The sequence below is a fragment of the Pan troglodytes genome, chromosome 22, assembly GCF_028858775.2.
Source record: "Pan troglodytes isolate AG18354 chromosome 22, NHGRI_mPanTro3-v2.0_pri, whole genome shotgun sequence".
Classification (NCBI taxonomy): domain Eukaryota; kingdom Metazoa; phylum Chordata; class Mammalia; order Primates; family Hominidae; genus Pan; species Pan troglodytes.
In genome coordinates, this window is record NC_072420.2 from 46715414 (window position 1) to 46733984 (window position 18571).

Consider the following 18571-nt stretch of genomic DNA (forward strand, 5'->3'; position numbering starts at 1 on the left):
GGAGGCCGGGCCTGACCTCGGGGGCTGCAGCCAGGGGAGGCCGGCACCCCAGATAACCCCCAAAGAACTGCAGGCCCTGAGGCGAGGCCAGAGTGGGGGCGGGGGCGGGTCCCAGCCGAGGAGGTGCTCCGTGCTGCCTCAGCAGAACCCATGACGGGCTGGCCCAAGGCTCTGAAGGTGGAAAGGCCTCACACATTCTGCCCCGGCTGACGCCTTCCTTGGGCCAGTGCTCGGGGGTGTGTGACAAACGCCAAGACGCATTGTAAAGAAGGAAGGCTGCGTTTCCATCACCGGCTTAATATCAAACAAAAGTGCAATTTTGAAAACGTAGTCCAAGGTTGTTTTCTGTGGTGCGGAAATGGCCAGGCCAGACCTCCGTGGGTGGTCCTTCGTGTCCACGTCAGCGCCCCACATCCACACTGTGGGCACCATGACCTCACATGCGGAGCTGAGCAGGGCCGGCGCCCGGAGAGCCAGGCTGGTCACGAACGAGGCCTAGAGGGTGTCAGGCCCCAAAGCACTCACAGGCTTCTCCTCGGTCCTCGGGGCCTTCAGACACCCGCGCGCACCGATTCCCCTGGCCACGGGGTTTCCAAAGTGTGTGCTCAGAGGACAGTTTCCTCCAGGATGACCTGTCGGTGGCTCTCTGTGCCGGGGACGTCGCGTGCTGGGTCCCGGTCTGAATGCTTCCTAACGATTTAACCGGTTCCTTTTCTCCACTCAGGAGGCATTTGCTGAGAGGCACAGGCTGAGCCCCCATGCTGATGCCACGACCGAGGGAACGGGTCTCCCCGTCGGTGTGAACTGACCCGGCCAGGCGTCCACTGCCACTCGGACTGTCCCCCAGGCACGTGGCGCCCACACGGGCAGAACACGCCCTCCACACACGCGGCTTCGGGCAGAACACGAGGCGCCCTCCACACACGCGGCTTCGGGGCTCGTCGTGAAAAAAGCCGAATGCTGGGGGTGCAGCTTTCACCAACAGAATCCCGTTTGGAAGGGACGCGGTGAGACACGATCCACCCTAAGTTGTGATCCTGGGTGAGCCACCGTCCACACCCTGCTGAGGGTCCCTTCACCCACTTTATTCTCCAGAAAACCCTGCCCATCAGGGCTGAGTCCCACACCTTCCCTCTCCGTCCAGGCCTGGCTTTGACCTCTGGGGTCGTGTGGGGCACAGGGGACACCCTATCCAGGCAGAGGCCCTACGGCTATCTGGAGGAAGTGGTGGGAGCTGGGCTTCTGCCTGGAGGACGCACCCAGAGGGGCCACAGTCCACACAGAGACACACGGGCGCCTTCCAGATGGCTGAGCCAGTCCAGCCCAGAAGGGCCTGGGGGTTGGGGGCTGCACCTGGCCTGTCCCCACCAGCAGGGCTCAGGGCTTCCCAAGGCATGTGGGGGACGGGGCAGCACCTCTCAACCAGGTCACCTGAAACCCGAACTGAAAGGCATCCTAAGTTAAGACATTAACTCCCATTGTCAAGGTGCCATCGTCAATTCTGTCCCCAAATCCTTCTTTGTTATTTCATGTATTCACAGAGTGACGCTCGGTGTTTCGTTCAGCCTGCAGGCCTGCAGAAGCTGCATCTCGGGATGGCCAAGAGCCCGGCCAGGCCCCACGGCTGCACCCAGGACGGGATTCATGCCCCGTGCCTGGCTTCTCACGACCACAGAGTGCCTTTCCCAGGACTGGATGGAGGCAGAGTGAGAGAAGAGCCTGGAGCAAGTGTTTTGGACCACAGTGATCAAACACGGAGCCCGTGGGAGGACGTGGGAGGACGTGCGGGGCTTTGCCGGGCGAGCCCGATGCTGCTCACGGCACCTGGAGTGTTCGGGCCGCTGTTCCGGCAGTGTTCTGAGCAGCCGTCAGACCTTGAGTTTTGCTGTCAAAAGCTCTTCTCTCCTGCCCCGAAATATACCCAGTCCATGCCCCAAGAGGAAAGGCCTTTGTGCCAGGTGGGCACCCGGCTGCCTGTTGGCAAAGACTTGTTGGAAAAATGAGTGAGTGACGAGGCTGCTGGTCAGCGTGTGGCCTGTGGCGTCACTGGGGCCTCTGGCGGCTGCTGGAACCAGAAGAGGAGCCTGCGCTGCAACCCGGGCCGCACCACATCAGGGTCTCACCGGGAGCCGGAGAGCTTGTTCCCAGGCAACCCTGAAACAGAGAAGTGTCCCTGGAGGCTTCACCCACGCAGACCCGCGGCTTCCTGGTAGAAGCCGTCTGCACCCCCGCACTGACCTGGCTCTGTGAGGAGAGCGGGGAGGGGCTCCAGGGAAACATCCTGGCGTTGGCGTAGCCAGCCTGTGAGTCACGGGGAAGCCGGCCGCCGGGATGCCCCCCGAGGACCCGGTGAGTCCACACACAGTACAGCAGGGCCTGGGCCTGCACCACCGCCTTTTCCTGCAGGCCCCTCATGTCCACTGACTGCACCTCCAGGGACTCTGCCCGGCAACCCAGGCGCCCCCGACCCACCCCACCACACAGCTCCTTCTGCCTCACCCACACCCCGCCAGACCCTGAGCGCTCACGAAGTCTCCTTGTCAAGAACTTTGAGAGCCAGTTGCTAAACACAGATGTTATTTATTTATTTATTTGAGACAGAGTCTTGCTCTGTCACCCAGGCTGGAGTGCAGTGGCACGATCTCAGCTCACTGCAGCCTTGGCCTCCCGGGTTCCAGCGATTCTCCTGCCTCAGCCTCCTGGGTAGCTGGGATTGCAGGCGCCCACCACACCCAGCTAGTTTTTGTATTTTTAGTAGAGATGGGGTTTCGCCAAGTTGGCCAGGCTGGTCTCAAACTCCTGACCTCAGGTGATCTGTCGGCCTCAGCCTCCCAAAGTGCTGGGATTACAGGCGTGAGCCACTGCACCTGGGCTACAGATGTTATTTTTAAAATTACATAAACTTACAATTAAATACATTAAGTTAAATACCATGGTCACAAAGGTGCCTTCTGTCTCTGCATCTGCGCGGTGGAAACACCACTGCAGCGTTCAGGAGCTTCCTGAGGTGGCATGTTCGCAGCTGGAATCAGCACTCGCGATGAATCCCAGGTGCTCTTCCTCAGGGCCAGTGGGTAAACAGTTACCAGCATGGTAGGCTTCACCACACCCCACCGCTGCCACCCGCGAGCCAGCCCTTCCCTCCTGTCCATTCCATAGCTCGGAGCCACGTCCCGCCCTCCACCCTCCCTCCACCCCCTCCCAGGACCCTCTGCGTGTCCCTGGTCCTCTCGGCCTGCATCTGAGCGAGGCCCCCTCCATCCTCCCTCCAGCCTCTCCCAGGACCCTCTGCATGTCCCTGGTCCCCGTGGCCTGCATCTGAGCGAGTCTCCCGGGGGCTGCACAGCTGTCCCTGGGCCTTCAGCTTCTGACCGTCTCTTTGCTGCAGCTGGAGCCCTTTCTTGGGCACCTGCGCACACTCAGGGCTCCCACCCCAGATCTGGCGTCCCCCAGAGCAGCTCTGCCTTTGAAATCTTCTCCTTGGGGTGTCCTCTGTGAACACCCTCACTTCACCTCTGGCACCAGGGCCGCTGAGTGACCAACCTCTCCTCCTGGGGGTTCAGCTCCCTCTGGTTTCAGTCCCTCCCCACCCAGCGGGGACACGGCCACTCACCTCCAGTTGGGCTCCCCAGCCGAGGTCAGTCCCCAGGCCAGGGAAGACGGGCTGGGCGCAGGGACCAGGGGGGCCTGTGGGGGATCGTGGCAGGGAACGATGGCACTGCGGCCGCACCGTCAAAGCCCACAGGCCTTCTTCTCCATCACAGGTGGGCCGTTCAGCTGCGGCTGGGGTCCCAGGGCCTCCGAGATCCCTCTTTTCCATTCCCCACAGCATGGGCTCTGAGCCTTCCTCCTCCCACGCCTGTTTCCACCCCAGCCCAGCTCCCTTGTTCTCAGCAGAGGGCCATGAACTGTGAGCCTCTCTTGTGTGTTTGAGGGTGCCATGTGGTGGGACTTGGCTGTGTCCCCAGCCAGTCTCTCCGGGAATTGTAATCATCCCCACACGTCAAGGGCGGGGCCAGGTGGAGATAATTGAATCATGAGGGCGGTTTCCCCAGTACTGTTCTCGTGGTAGTGAATAAGTCTCGTGAGATCTGATGGTTTTATAAAGAGGAGTTCCCCTACACAAGCTCTCCTGTCTGACACCACTTAAGATGGCGCCTTTGCTTCTCCTTCACCTTCCTCCATGACCGTGAGGCCTCCCCAGCCATGTGGAACTGTGAGTCCATTAAGTCTCTTTCCTTCATAAATTACCCGGTCTCAGGTATGTCTTTATTAGCAGTGTGAGAACAGATGAATACACAGGGGAGGTTGGCCCACATGCTGCCGACCGACATCATCTGTTTAAAGCTGACTCCTTGAAAATCAGCTGTGAGTAAAGGGGGCGTTCCAAACTCAGGCCCTTAGAGCCAGCGTGTGTGGCCCAGTAGCCAGAGCACAGTATGCCTCTCGGCCAGTGGGACCAAGGGCTGGGGCAGACCCCGAGCCGGAGCCTGCATCCAGCCCCCGAACGTTCTCCCACTGCCATCTACTTGGCCAAGAGGTACCTGACCAAGCTTGGTACCTTGGAGAATGCCACAAATAAAAATTAGCCCAGCGGGGTTCCGGCATCTACTTACTGCAAACCCTCACTTCCTTCACACGTGTCTCTGCAGGCAGGTCTGGTCTGGGGAGTTTCTGCCCATATCACAGGCAGAGTCTGACCCTCCAATCCTTCTCTCATTCTCAGGTTCACAAAGCTGAGTGAAGTCCAAACAGGAAAAGCCCAAATACAGCCACACTCAGACACACCACAACTCAGACACACCACAACTCAGACACATCACAACTCAGACACACCACAACTCGGACACACCACAACTCAGAAACATCACAACTCAGACACACCACAACTCAGACACACCACAACTCAGACACACCACAACTCAGACACACCACAACTCAGACACACCACAACTCAGACACACCACAACTCAGACACACCACAACTCAGACACATCACAACTCAGACACATCACAACTCAGACACACCACAACTCGGACACATCACAACTCGGACACACCACAACTCGGACACACCACAACTCGGACACACCACAACTCGGACACACCACAGACACATCACAACTCGGACACATCACAACTCGGACACATCACAACTCGGACACACCACAACTCAGAAACACCACAACTCAGACACACCACAACTCAGACACACCACAACTCAGACACATCACAACTCAGACACACCACAACTCGGACACATCACAACTCAGACACACCACAGACACATCACAACTCAGACACACCACAACTCGGACACATCACAACTCGGACACACCACAACTCAGAAACACCACAACTCAGACACACCACAACTCAGACACACCACAACTCAGACACATCACAACTCAGACACACCACAACTCGGACACACCACAACTCGGACACAGCACAACTCGGACACACCACAACTCGGACACACCACAGACACATCACAACTTGGACACATCACAACTCGGACACACCACAACTCAGACACATCACAACTCAGACACACCACAACTCAGACACACCACAACTCGGACACACCACAACTCGGACACACCACAACTCGGACACATCACAACTCGGACACACCACAACTCGGACACACCACAACTCGGACACATCACAACTCGGACACACCACAACTCGGACACATCACAACTCACACACCACAACTCAGACACACCACAACTCAGACACACCACAACTCAGACACACCACAACTCAGACACATCACAACTCAGACACACAACTCAGACACACCACAACTCAGACACATCACAACTCAGACACACCACAACTCAGACACACCACAACTCAGACACATCACAACTCAGACACACCACAACTCAGACACATCACAACTCAGACACATCACAACTCAGACACACAACTCAGACACACCACAACTCAGACACATCACAACTCAGACACACCACAACTCAGACACACCACAACTCGGACACACCACAACTCGGACACATCACAACTCGGACACACCACAACTCGGACACACCACAACTCGGACACACCACAACTCAGAAACATCACAACTCAGACACACCACAACTCAGACACACCACAACTCAGACACACCACAACTCAGAAACATCACAACTCAGACACATCACAACTCAGACACACAACTCAGACACACCACAACTCAGACACATCACAACTCAGACACACCACAACTCAGACACACCACAACTCAGGCACACCACAACTCAGACACACCACAACTCAGACACACAACTCAGACACACCACAACTCAGAAACATCACAACTCAGACACACCACAACTCAGACACATCACAACTCAGACACACCACAACTCAGACACACCACAACTCAGACACACCACAACTCAGAAACATCACAACTCAGACACACCACAACTCAGACACATCACAACTCAGACACACCACAACTCAGACACACCACAACTCAGACACACCACAACTCAGACACACCACAACTCGGACACATCACAACTCAGACACACCACAACTCGGACACATCACAACTCAGACACACCACAACTCGGACACATCACAACTCAGACACACCACAACTCAGAAACACCACAACTCAGACACACCACAATTCAGACACATCACAACTCAGACACACCACAACTCAGAAACATCACAACACAGACACATCACACACTCAGACACATCACAACCTAACTTCTGAAAACTAAAGACAAAAATATAAAAGAACAACAATTGAAATGACTGCAAATTTCTCATTAGAAACCATGGAAGCAGCCGCGCACAGTGGCTCACACCTGTAATCCTAACACTTTGGGAGACTGAGGCAGATGGATATCACCTGAGGCCAGGAGTTCGAGGCCAACCTGGCCAACATGGCAAAAGCCCATCTCTACTAAAAATGCAAAAATTAGCCAGGTGTGGTGCACACCTGTAGCCCAGCTACTTAGGAGACTGAGGCAGGAGAATCGCTTAAACCTAAGAGGCGGAGGCTGCAGTGAGCCAAGATCATGCCACTGCACTCCAGCCTGCGCAACGGAGTGAAAAGAAAAAAGAAAAAAAGAAACCATGGAAGCCAGGAAAAAGTGGCACTTTGAGACGGAGCCTTGGCTCACTGCAGCCTCCGCTTCCCAGGTTGAAGCAATTCTCCTGCCTCAGCCTCCTGAGTAGCTGGGATTACAGGTGCCTGCAACCACGCCCAGCTAATTTTTATATTTTTAGTACAGACAGAGTTTCACCATGTTTGCCATGCTGGTCTCAAACTCCTGACCTCAGGTGATATGCCTACCTCAGCCTCCCAAAGTGCTGGGATTACAGGCATGAGCCACTACGCCCAACCTGGCACATTGTTTAATTGCTGAAAGAAAATAATTATCAGTTCAGGAGTCTATATCCAGCAAAAATATCCTTCAGGGATGAGGGTGAATGGAGACATTCTCAGATGAAGAAAAACTAAGAAAATTTGCTGCCAGCACATATACCCTAAAAGAATGCCTAAAAGAGTTTTTTCAGATAGAAAAACATCAGGAATGAAGGAAGAGCAACAAAAATGATAAATATTGAGGAAATGTAATAGACTGTTCTTCAGTTCTTTAAAATAATGTTTGATGATGAAAAGCAAGTACTGTAGTATTGTTGGGCGGAGTTTCAGCACATGCAGATGTATCAACTAAGACGGACTGCAGCATAAAAGATGCAGGTCCAGGAAGCTACACGGTGGCAAGAGTTCCACAAAACACTTGAAATGCTAAAATACTGATTCTAAGGAGACTGTGAAAGGTGAAGTATGCATATGGCAATCCCCAGAAAACCAGTAAATATTCTACAGAGCTATATCATCAACAACACAATAGGTAGCTTAACATACTGAAAAATGTTCAAATAACCAAAAGACAGGAATGAAAAGACAAAAGAACAAAAAAAATGGAGGAAATAAGCAGAAAACAAATAATAAAATGGTAGGTTTGAATCCAGACATATCAATAATGACATTAAATGTAACTGGTCTAAATTAAAAGACAGAGACCTGGTGCCATGGCTCGTACTTGTCATCCCAGCACTTTGGGAGGCCAAGGCAAGAGGATCACTTGAGGCCAGGAGTTCAAGACCAGCCTGGGCAACACAGTGGGAAGCTGTCTCTACAGATTTTGTTTTAATTACCCAGGCATATGGTGTGCGCCTGTGGTCCCAGCTAGTCAGGAGGCCAGGGTGGGAGGATCACTTGAGCCCAGGAGGTCGAGGCTGCAGTGATGTGATCATGATACTGTACTCCGGCCTGGGCAACAGAGTGAGACCGTATCTCTACAAAAAAAATTAAAAATTAAAAAAGACAGATTGTCACAATGGATTTCTTTAAATGACCCACCTATATTTCTACCCTCAAGAAACTCACTTCAAAGATAATATTGGTAGGTCAGTGTTAAAAGGATAGAAAAAGATATATCATCATGCAGGCACAAATTTTAATAAACTGAACTGCCTATATTAATATCAGATAAAGTGGACTTCAGAGAAAAGAAAATTATCGGCGGCAAAGAGGTAAATTACGTGATGATAAAAGGGTCAATTCAGCCTGTAATCTCAGCACTTTGGGAGAGGATGGTCATCGAGACCATCCTGGCTAACACGGTGAAACCTCGTCTCTACTAAAAATACAAAAAAAAAAAAAAAAAAATAGCCGGGCATGGTGGCGGGCGCTGTAGTCCCAGCTACTCGGGAGGCTGAGGCAGGAGAATGGTGTGAACCCAGGAGGTGGAGCTTACAGTGAGCAGAGATCACGCCACTGCACTCCAGCCTGGGCGACAGAGCGAGACTCTGTCTGAAAAAAAAAAAAAAAAAAAGGTCAATTCACCAAAAAGATATAACAATCCTGAGTGTGTGTACAACTTAGAACACAGGTTCCAAGTATGTGAAGCAAAACCCATGAGACAGAAATGGAATAAATCCGGAATTATAGTTGGAGACCTCAACACTTCTGTCCCAGAGCAAACAGACAGAACATCATCAAGGGCATAGAACTGAACATCACCATCAACCAACTTGATCTAATTGAATTTATGGAACACTCCACCCAACCAGAGCAGAAAACAAAGACTTCTCAAGGGCACCTGGAACATTTACCAAGAGAGGCGGGTGATGCCCAGAGTCATTAAAAAATCTTAGGCCAGCCAGGCGTGGTGTCTGGTGCCTGTAATCCTGGCACTTTGGGAGGACAAAGTGGGAGGATTGCTTGAGGCCAGGAGTTCAAGGCCAGCCTGGGTGACATAGTGAGACCCTGTCTCTATTTTTTTTAATCTTAAATAAATCTGAAAGAAATGAATCATACAAAGTATGTTCTCTGATTATAATGAAATTAAACTAGTTATAACAGAGATACATGCTTAAAAGTTAAGCACTGTACTGCTTAAAAGCTGGTTAAAAGTTAAGCACCGTACCACTAAATAATCCAGAAAGAGAAAGTCTCTAGGGAATTTAAAGATAATATTTAACTGAACGAAAATGAAAATATATAAAAACCTGAAGTATGTAACTAAAGTAGTGATTGGAGGAAAAGTTACAACACTAAATGTCTGTATTACGAAAGAAGAAAGATCTCAAAAGAATAATCCAAGCTTTCACCTCAAGAAATTATTTTGAGACAGCAAAATAAACCCAAAGCAAGTAGAACAAAGGAACAGAAATCAATGAAACTTAAAACATGATGGAGAAAATCAGTGGAAAGAGAGCTGGTTGCTGAGACAATTAAGAAAATCATAAAACTTTAGCAAAATTGACAAAAAATGAGAGAATAAATAATATCAGGAATAAAAGAAGGGATATCAAAATTATAGACTCTGTAGACATTAAAAGGAAAACAGAATACTACAGATCTACACACAGAGATTCAACACATTGCATGAAATTAACCAATTACTCAAAAACAGCAAGCTACCAAAACATCTCCAAGTGGAACAGATAATCCAAATAGTTCTATAACTCTTAAATAAATGGAATTTCTTTAATAAATTCCTTAGTTAACATGCCTTCCAAAAAAGAAATATCCAGGCCCGGATGGTTTCACCATCTGGTGAATTCTACCAAACATTTAAAGAGGAAATAGTACCAATTCTATCTAATATCTTCCAGAAAATAGAAGAAAGAGCACTTCCTGTGTGATTATATGAAACCAATATTACCCTGACACCAAAAGAAGACAAAAACAACATTTTAAAATGGCACACTAATGTCTGTCATGAACAAAGATGCAAAAATCATCAACAAACTTAGCAAATCGAATACAGAAATATATAAAAATAATTATAAGCCATGATCATGTAGGATTTATTCCAGGAATGCAAATGCTCTTCGACAGTTGACGGGGTAAATAAACTTGGACATCCACACAGGGAATACTACTCGGTAACATGAAGGAACAACTATTGAGACATGCAACAATTTAATGGATCTCAAATGCATTATACTCAATGAAAAAGGCCAATCTCTCTCTCTCTTTTTTTCTCTCTCTCTATATGTATATATTTTATCCTATATAGTTTCATTTACATAATATTCTTGAAATAACAAAGTTGTAGAGCTAGAGAACAGATAAGTAGTTGCCAGGGGTTAGGGTTTGAGGCAGAATGTGACTGAAAAATGAATGAAAAAGTCATATATCCCGACTGTGATCATAGCTGCACAAATCCATAAGTTTGTGAACTACGAACAGAAAAAATACATGTGAAAAACTGACAAAATCTGAACAAGATCTGTAGCTCAGTGAACAGTTTGTTACCAATGTCAGTTTCTTGGTTTTGATATGCTTTGATTTTGATAGTTATGTAGATAATATTGAAAACACTGGTTGAAGAGCATATGAGAACTCTGTACGTTCTTTGCAACTTCTCTGTGAGCTCTAAAATTATTTCAAAATTCAAACTTTTTTTTAAAAAAGGCTGGGTATGGTGGCTTCTGCCTGTAATCCCAGGACTTTGGGAGGCCGAGGTGGGAGGATTGCTTGAGCCCAGGAGTTCAAGGTGAGCCTGGGCAACATGGCAAAACCTCATCTCTAAAAAAAAATACAAAAAGTTAAAAAAAAAAGGGGGAGGGGAGAAATAATTAGAACAGATACTGCCTGAAAGAAGATACACATGCAATTGGCCAGTGAGCTCAGGAACCAGAGCTCAGACCCAACCACCGTCAGGGACACCCAGAGAAGAACCGCGATCAGAGTCCACGGCACACCCACAAAAATAGTGGAAACTTCAGGCAAGTGTTTACTGAGGATGTGGAAGAACCGGAACTCTCAGGCACCACTCGTGAGAATGTAAGATGGTGCAACCACCCTGGGAAACCAGCAGCTTCACAGGAAGTTAAACACGCAACTGCCTCATACCCCGGCCACTCGAGTCCACACGTTTACCCACAAGAAACAGAAGGACACATCCTCACCAAGGCTCAGGCCCAAGTGTTCACAGCAGGCTTCATCACAATGGACCCCAAAGCAGAGCAACTGTGGCACAGCCATGCCAGGGGACATTCGGCAATCACAGGTGTTTTTTATTTTTTATTTTTTTGTTTTTGTTTTTTTGAGATGGGAGTCTCACTTTGTCGCCCAGGCTGGAGTACTATGGTGTGATCTCAGCTCACCGCATCCCCTGCCTCCCAGGTTCAAGCAATTCTCCGGCCTCAGCCTCCGGAGTAGCTGGGATTACAGGTGCCCGCCACCGTGCCCAGATGATTTTTCTGTTTTTAGTAGAGATGGGGTTTCACCATCTTGGCCAAGCTGGTCTTGAACTCCTGACTTCAGGTGATCTGCCCACCTCGGCCTCCCAAAGAGCTGGGATTATAGGCGTGAGCCACCACCGGCCCGGCAATCGAACTTGGATGCACCTCAAAAACAAATGCTGAGGCCAGAAGAGTCCATATTGTATTACTCCACCACAGGAAAGCCACACACAAACCCATCCATGCTGACAAAGTGCCAGTCAGTGATTGTATGAGGTGGGGCGGTTTGTTGCGGATGGTATGAGGGATCTTTTTGGGGTGGTGGATGTTACTGATGATATGAGGGGTCTTTTTGGGGTGATGGATGTTACTGATGATATGAGGGATCTTTTTGGGGTGGTGGATGTTACTGATGATATGAGGGGTCTTTTTGGGGTGATGGATGTTACTGATGATATGAGCGGTCTTTTTGGGGTGATGGATGTTACTGATGATATGAGGGATCTTTTTGGGGTGGTGGATGTTACTGATGATATGAGGGATCTTTTTGGGGTGATGGATGTTACTGATGATATGAGGGGTCTTTTTGAGGTGATGGATGTTACTGATGATATGAGGGATCTTTTTGGGGTGATGGATGTTACTGATGATATGAGGGATCTTTTTTGGGTGATGGATGTTACTGATATGAGGGATCTTTTTTGGGTGATGGATGTTACTGATGATATGAGGGATCTTTTTGGGGTGATGGATGTTACTGATGATATGAGGGATCTTTTTGGGGTGATGGATGTTACAGATGATATGAGGGGTCTTTTTGGGGTGATGGATGTTACTGATGATATGAGGGGTCTTTTTGGGGTGATGGATGTTACTGATGATATGAGGGATCTTTTTGGGGTGATGGATGTTACTGATGATATGAGGGATCTTTTTGGGGTGATGGATGTTACTGATGATATGAGGGGTCTTTTTGGGGTGATGAATGTAACTGATATGAGGGATCTTTTTGGGGTGATGGATGTTACTGATATGAGGGATCTTTTTGGGGTGACAGATGTTACTGATGATATGAGGGATCTTTTTGGGGTGATGGATGTTACTGATGATATGAGGGATATTTTTGGGGTGACGGATGCTGCCGATGGTATGAGGGATCTTTTTGGGGTGATGGATGTTCCTGATGATATGAGGCATCTTTTTGGGGTGACAGATGTTACTGATGATATGAGGGATCTTTTTGGGGTGATGGATGTTACTGATGATATGAGGGGTTCTTTTGGGGTGATGGATGTTACTGATGATATGAGGGATCTTTTTGGGGTGATGGATGTTACTGATGATATGAGGGGCCTTTTTGGGGTGATGGATGTTACTGATATGAGGGGTCTTTTTGGGGTGATGGATGTTACTGATATGAGGGATCTTTTTGGGGTGATAGATGTTACTGATGATATGAGGGGCCTTTTTGGGGTGATGGATGTTACTGATATGAGGGGTCTTTTTGGGGTGATGGATGTTACTGATATGAGGGATCTTTTTGGGGTGATGGATGTTACTGATGCTATGAGGGATCTTTTTGGGGTGATGGATGTTACTGATGATATGAGGGATCTTTTTGGGGTGATGGATGTTACTGATATGAGGGATCTTTTTGGGGTGATGGATGTTACTGATATGAGGCATCTTTTTTGGGGTGACAGATGCTGCGGATGATATGAGGGATCTTTTTGGGGTGATGGATGTTACTGATGATATGAGGGATCTTTTTGGGGTGATGGATGTTACTGATATGAGGGATCTTTTTGGTGTGGTGGATGTTACTGATGATATGAAGGGTCTTTTGGGGGTGATGGATGCTGCAGATGATATGAGGGATCTTTTTGGGGTGATGGATGTTACTGCTGACATGGGGGGTCTTTTTGGGTGATGCATGTTACTGATGATATGAGGGATCTTTTTGGGGTGACAGATGCTGCGGATGGTATGAGGGATCTTTTTGGGGTGATGGATGTTACTGATGATATGAGGGGACTTTTGGGGTCATGGATGTTACTGACATGAGGGGTCTTTTTGGGGTGATGGATGCTGCAGATGGTATGAGGGATCTTTTTGGGGTGGTGGATGTTACTGATGATATGAGGGGTCTCTTTGGGGTGATGGATGTTACTGATGCTATGAGGGGTCTTTTGGGGTGATGGATGTTACTGATGCTATGAGGGATCTTTTTGGGGTGATGGATGTTACTGATGCTATGAGGGGTCTTTTTGGGGTGATGGATGTCACTGATGATATGAGGGGTGTTTTTGGGGTGATGGATGTTACTGATGATATGAGGGGTGTTTTTGGGGTGATGGATGTTACTGATGATATGAGGGGTCTTTTGGGGTGATGGATGTTACTGATGATATGAGGGGATCTTTTGGGGTGATGGATGTTACTGATGATATAACGGATCTTTTTGGGGTGATGGATGTTACTGATGATACGAGGAGTCTTTTGGGGTGATGGATGTTACTGATGATATGAGGGGTCTTTTGGGGTGATGGATGTTACTGATGATATGAGGGGATCTTTTGGGGTGATGGATGTTACTGATGATATATGGGATCTTTTTGGGGTGATGGATGTTACTGATATGAGGGGTCTTTTTGGGGTGATGGATGTTACTGATGATATGAGGGGTCTTTTTGGGGTGATGGATGTTACTGATGATATGAGGAGTCTTTTGGGGTAATGGATGTTACTGATGATATGAGGGGTCTTTTGGGGTGATGGATGTTACTGATGATATGAGGGGATCTTTTGGGGTGATGGATGTTACTGATGATATAAGGGATCTTTTTGGGGTGATGGATGTTACTGACATGAGGGGTCTTTTTGGGGTGATGGATGTTACTGATGATATGAGGGGTCTTTTGGGGTGACGGATATTACTGATGATATGAGGGAACTTCTTGGAGTGATGGATGTTACTGATGATATGAGGGGTCTTTTTGGGGTGATGGATGTTACTGATGATATGAGGGGTCTTTTTGGGGTGGATGTTACTGGTGATATGAGGGATCTTTTTGGGGTGATGGATGTTACTGATGACATGAGGGGTCTTTTGGGGTGATGGATGTTACTGATGATATGAGGGGTCTTTTGGGGTGATGGATGTTACTGATGATATGAGGGATCTTTTTGGGGTGATGGATGTTACTGATGATATGAGGGATCTTTCTGGGGTGATGGATGTTACTGATGATATGAGGGGTCTTTTTGGGGTGATGGATGTTACTGATGATATGAGGGATCTTTTTGGGGTGATGGATGTTACTGACATGAGGGGTGTTTTTGGAGTGATGGATGTTACTGATGATATGAGGGGTCTTTTGGGGTGATGGATGTTACTGATGATATGAGGGGTCTTTTGGAGTGATGGATGTTACTGATGATACGAGGGATCTTTTTGGGGTGATGGATGTTACTGATGATACGAGGGATCTTTTTGGGGTGATGGATGTTACTGATGATATGAGGGATCTTTTTGGGGTGATGGATGTTACTGATGATATGAGGGATCTTTTTGGGGTGATGGATGTTACTGATTATATGAGGGATCTTTTTGGGGTGATGGATGTTACTGATGATATGAGGGGTCTTTTTGGGGTGGTGGATGTTACTGATGATATGAGGGATCTTTTTGGGGTGATGGATGTTACTGATGATATGAGGGGTCTTTTGGAGTGATGGATGTTACTGATGATATGAGGGATCTTTTTGGGGTGATGGATGTTACTGATGATATGAGGGGTCTTTTTGGGGTGATGGATGTTACTGATATCAGGGGTCTTTTTGGGGTGATGTTTGCTGCAGATGGTATGAGGGATCTTTTTGGGATGGTGGATGTTACTGATGATATGAGGGGTCTTTTTGGGGTGATGGATGTTACTGATGGTATGAGGGGTCTTTTTGGGGTGACGGATGTTACTGATGATATGAGGGGTCTTTTGGAGTGATGGATGTTACTGATGATATGAGGGGTCTTTTTGGAGTGATGGATGTTACTGATGATATGAGGGATCTTCTTGGAGTGATGGATGTTACTGATGATATGAGGGATCTTTTTGGGGTGATGGATGTTACTGATGACATGACGGATCTTTTTGGGGTGATGGATGTTACTGATGATATGAGGGGATCTTTTGGGGTGATGGATGTTACTGATGATATGAGGGATCTTTTTGGAGTGATGGATATTACTGATGATATGAGGGTTCTTTTGGGGTGATGGATGTTACTGATATGAGGGGTCTTTTTGGGGTGATGGATGTTACTGATGATATGAGGGGTCTTTTGGGGTGATGGATGTTACTGATGATATGAGGGATCTTTTTGGGGTGATGGATGTTACTGATGATATGAGGGGATCTTTTGGGGTGATGGATGTTACTGATGACATGAGGGATCTTCTTGGAGTGATGGATGTTACTGATGATATGAGGGGTCTTCTTGGAGTGATGGATGTTACTGATGATATGAGGGATCTTTTTGGGGTGATGGATGTTACTGATGACATGACGGATCTTTTTGGGGTGATGGATGTTACTGATGATATGAGGGGATCTTTTGGGGTGATGGATGTTACTGATGATATGAGGGATCTTTTTGGAGTGATGGATGTTACTGATGATATGAGGGGTCTTCTTGGGGTGATGGATGTTACTGATGATATGAGGGATCTTTTTGGGGTGCTGGATGTTACGGATGATATGAGGGGTCTTTTGGAGTAATGCATGTTCTCCGTCTTGATTGTGTTCATGGTCACACAGTTATATAAATTTGCCAGAACTCATCAAGCTATACACTTTAAGTGGGTGCATCTTCCTGTATGTAAATGGCACCTCTCCAGAGGTGATTCTTCAAATCCCTCCTCCATTTCTAACCTCCTCCTGGGCTTGCTGTAACTTTGTGGTCCCTGACAGCTGCACCCACCGCCCTCCATGCCCTCTACCCTGCTGACCAACTCCCCGTCCACCTTCTCCCAGTTGGCCCAGCTCAAGGGGCGGCCCCCTGCATCGAAAGCAGTTAGGGCCTCCTCCTCCGGCACCACCTGGGAAAAGGCGACTGTGGCCTCTGCAAAGGCTTCCTGGCTCCGGTTCCCAGGAAGAGGCATTCGCACTGCCTCCCTCCTCTGTCCCAGACAGCCCCAGGGCCTCTCGCTAAGCCCAGCTGGCCGAATCCGTGCAAAGCTCCTCTCCAAACCGACTTGAGTAACTTCTCTGGCTGAAAATGGGAAGCAGTTGCATAACCAGACATCTGCGGATCCAATTCCTCAGAAAATGTAGGCAGATGCACCAGACAGTTAGGAGAGGCCCTGAGAAGATGAAGACACGGGCCGGAGGCCACACTTGGCCTCTCTCCCGTTGGCCTGACACATTTTGCAGCTGCTTATCAGGGGGTTAGGAGAACGCTGAATAGGAGGCTGGGGAGGCCAGTTCCACAGCGTATGACACACGCGTACCACTGCTTCCAAGGGAATTCATCAAACCAGTTCTTTGCGTAATCGCCTAATGCTTCCTCCTGGGGGAGGGGATTTGTTTATTGATCTTCTTCCCTTCCTATAGATCTGTTGTTCATAGGCATGAGGTGAACACACGCATTTTCCAGCCAGGAGAACGTTCCGCTCAGCACGCACACCTGGGGACAGCCCAGCCCTAAGCAGGAAATGCCTGCTGGGCTTGAAGAGGGCTTCCTGGGGTGTGATGGATGATCGGGTTCTTTTTAAAGAATAGGAAGCCCCAGTCAGCTTTCCAAGTCCCACACACAGGAGGTCAGGAGGACAGGCCCCTGGCCAGGACCCATCCTGCTGTGGCCCCAGCACCCCCAGACCTCCCGGCAGCTGACCCAGACTCTTGGGACCTGGCACCCTCATCCCTGGAGGTCAACACTCCAATGTCCGCTGGGCGTCTGACCTGGAGGACAGGGCTCCGAGGCACAACCCATGGCTGAGAGTGAAGAAACGGCGCCCTCATGGCGGACCCTCCACCAAACGGCCAGTGAACGAAGTGTGTTTGTACGGGAGGGCTTCCAGCCGCCGCGACCCCCACCGTCGAGAAACCACCCTCTGGGCCCACCGCAGAACTCACTGTGCCCACAGCGGGGCTCTCTGGGGAGGGTCCTCGGAGCACAGTGGCGAGTGGACGGCACCCTGACCATCCCGGGCAGGCTTTCCAAACACGGCTGGTGGACAGCTTCCCTGCTGGGTCCCCGAAGTGAGGCCAGGTCACCCACAAGTCAGGAGCATTGGCTGCACCCTGGAAGCCCTTGGCATCCTCTCTCAATGGGGCATCACGTTGTCCCAGGGAGCCAGGCTGGTGACACTGGGGTCTGGGAAGAGGGGCCTGGCCCTGTCACACACACTGTCAGCCCTCCAAGGTGGCACGGGGACGGCGAGGCCAACAGCTGCTTGTGCGGAACTGGGCTGGTCCCATCGGCTCTGGAATCAGACCCCTGAGGCTTGGAAATAAGATGGACCGGGGTCAGGGGATGCTCAGTTGAAGGCAGACACTGCTCCCCACTTTGCTCCACAAGCAGAAGCTCTTCCCAGTCAAGGCACAGCAGGGCAGGGGCCGCCAGGCACAGTGAAGGGGGCCAGGGCCTGCAGTCCCCCATCCAGAGCTGGGCAGGGAGCCATGCAGGCTGCGAGGTGGGGTGGCTGCTGCAGCTCCCAAGGGGTCTGGTGTGGACTATAGGGCGAGTGGAGAACCTGGGACCTCTGCAGGGCGCACAGCCATTTCCACACACAGCCCACTTCAGACCACTTGCTGCGGTGGTCACT

The 18571-nt window shown here is 49.3% G+C and overlaps 1 long non-coding RNA gene across 1 annotated transcript; it reads left to right on the forward strand.

The window, feature by feature from the left end:
• The first annotated feature begins 336 nt into the window (after positions 1–336).
• On the forward strand, positions 337–2928 carry LOC112206645 (uncharacterized). The gene is made up of 2 exons (XR_010154416.1): positions 337–1041; positions 1542–2928. It is a non-coding gene; the product is annotated as an uncharacterized LOC112206645 (long non-coding RNA).
• The last annotated feature ends 15643 nt before the right edge of the window (positions 2929–18571 follow it).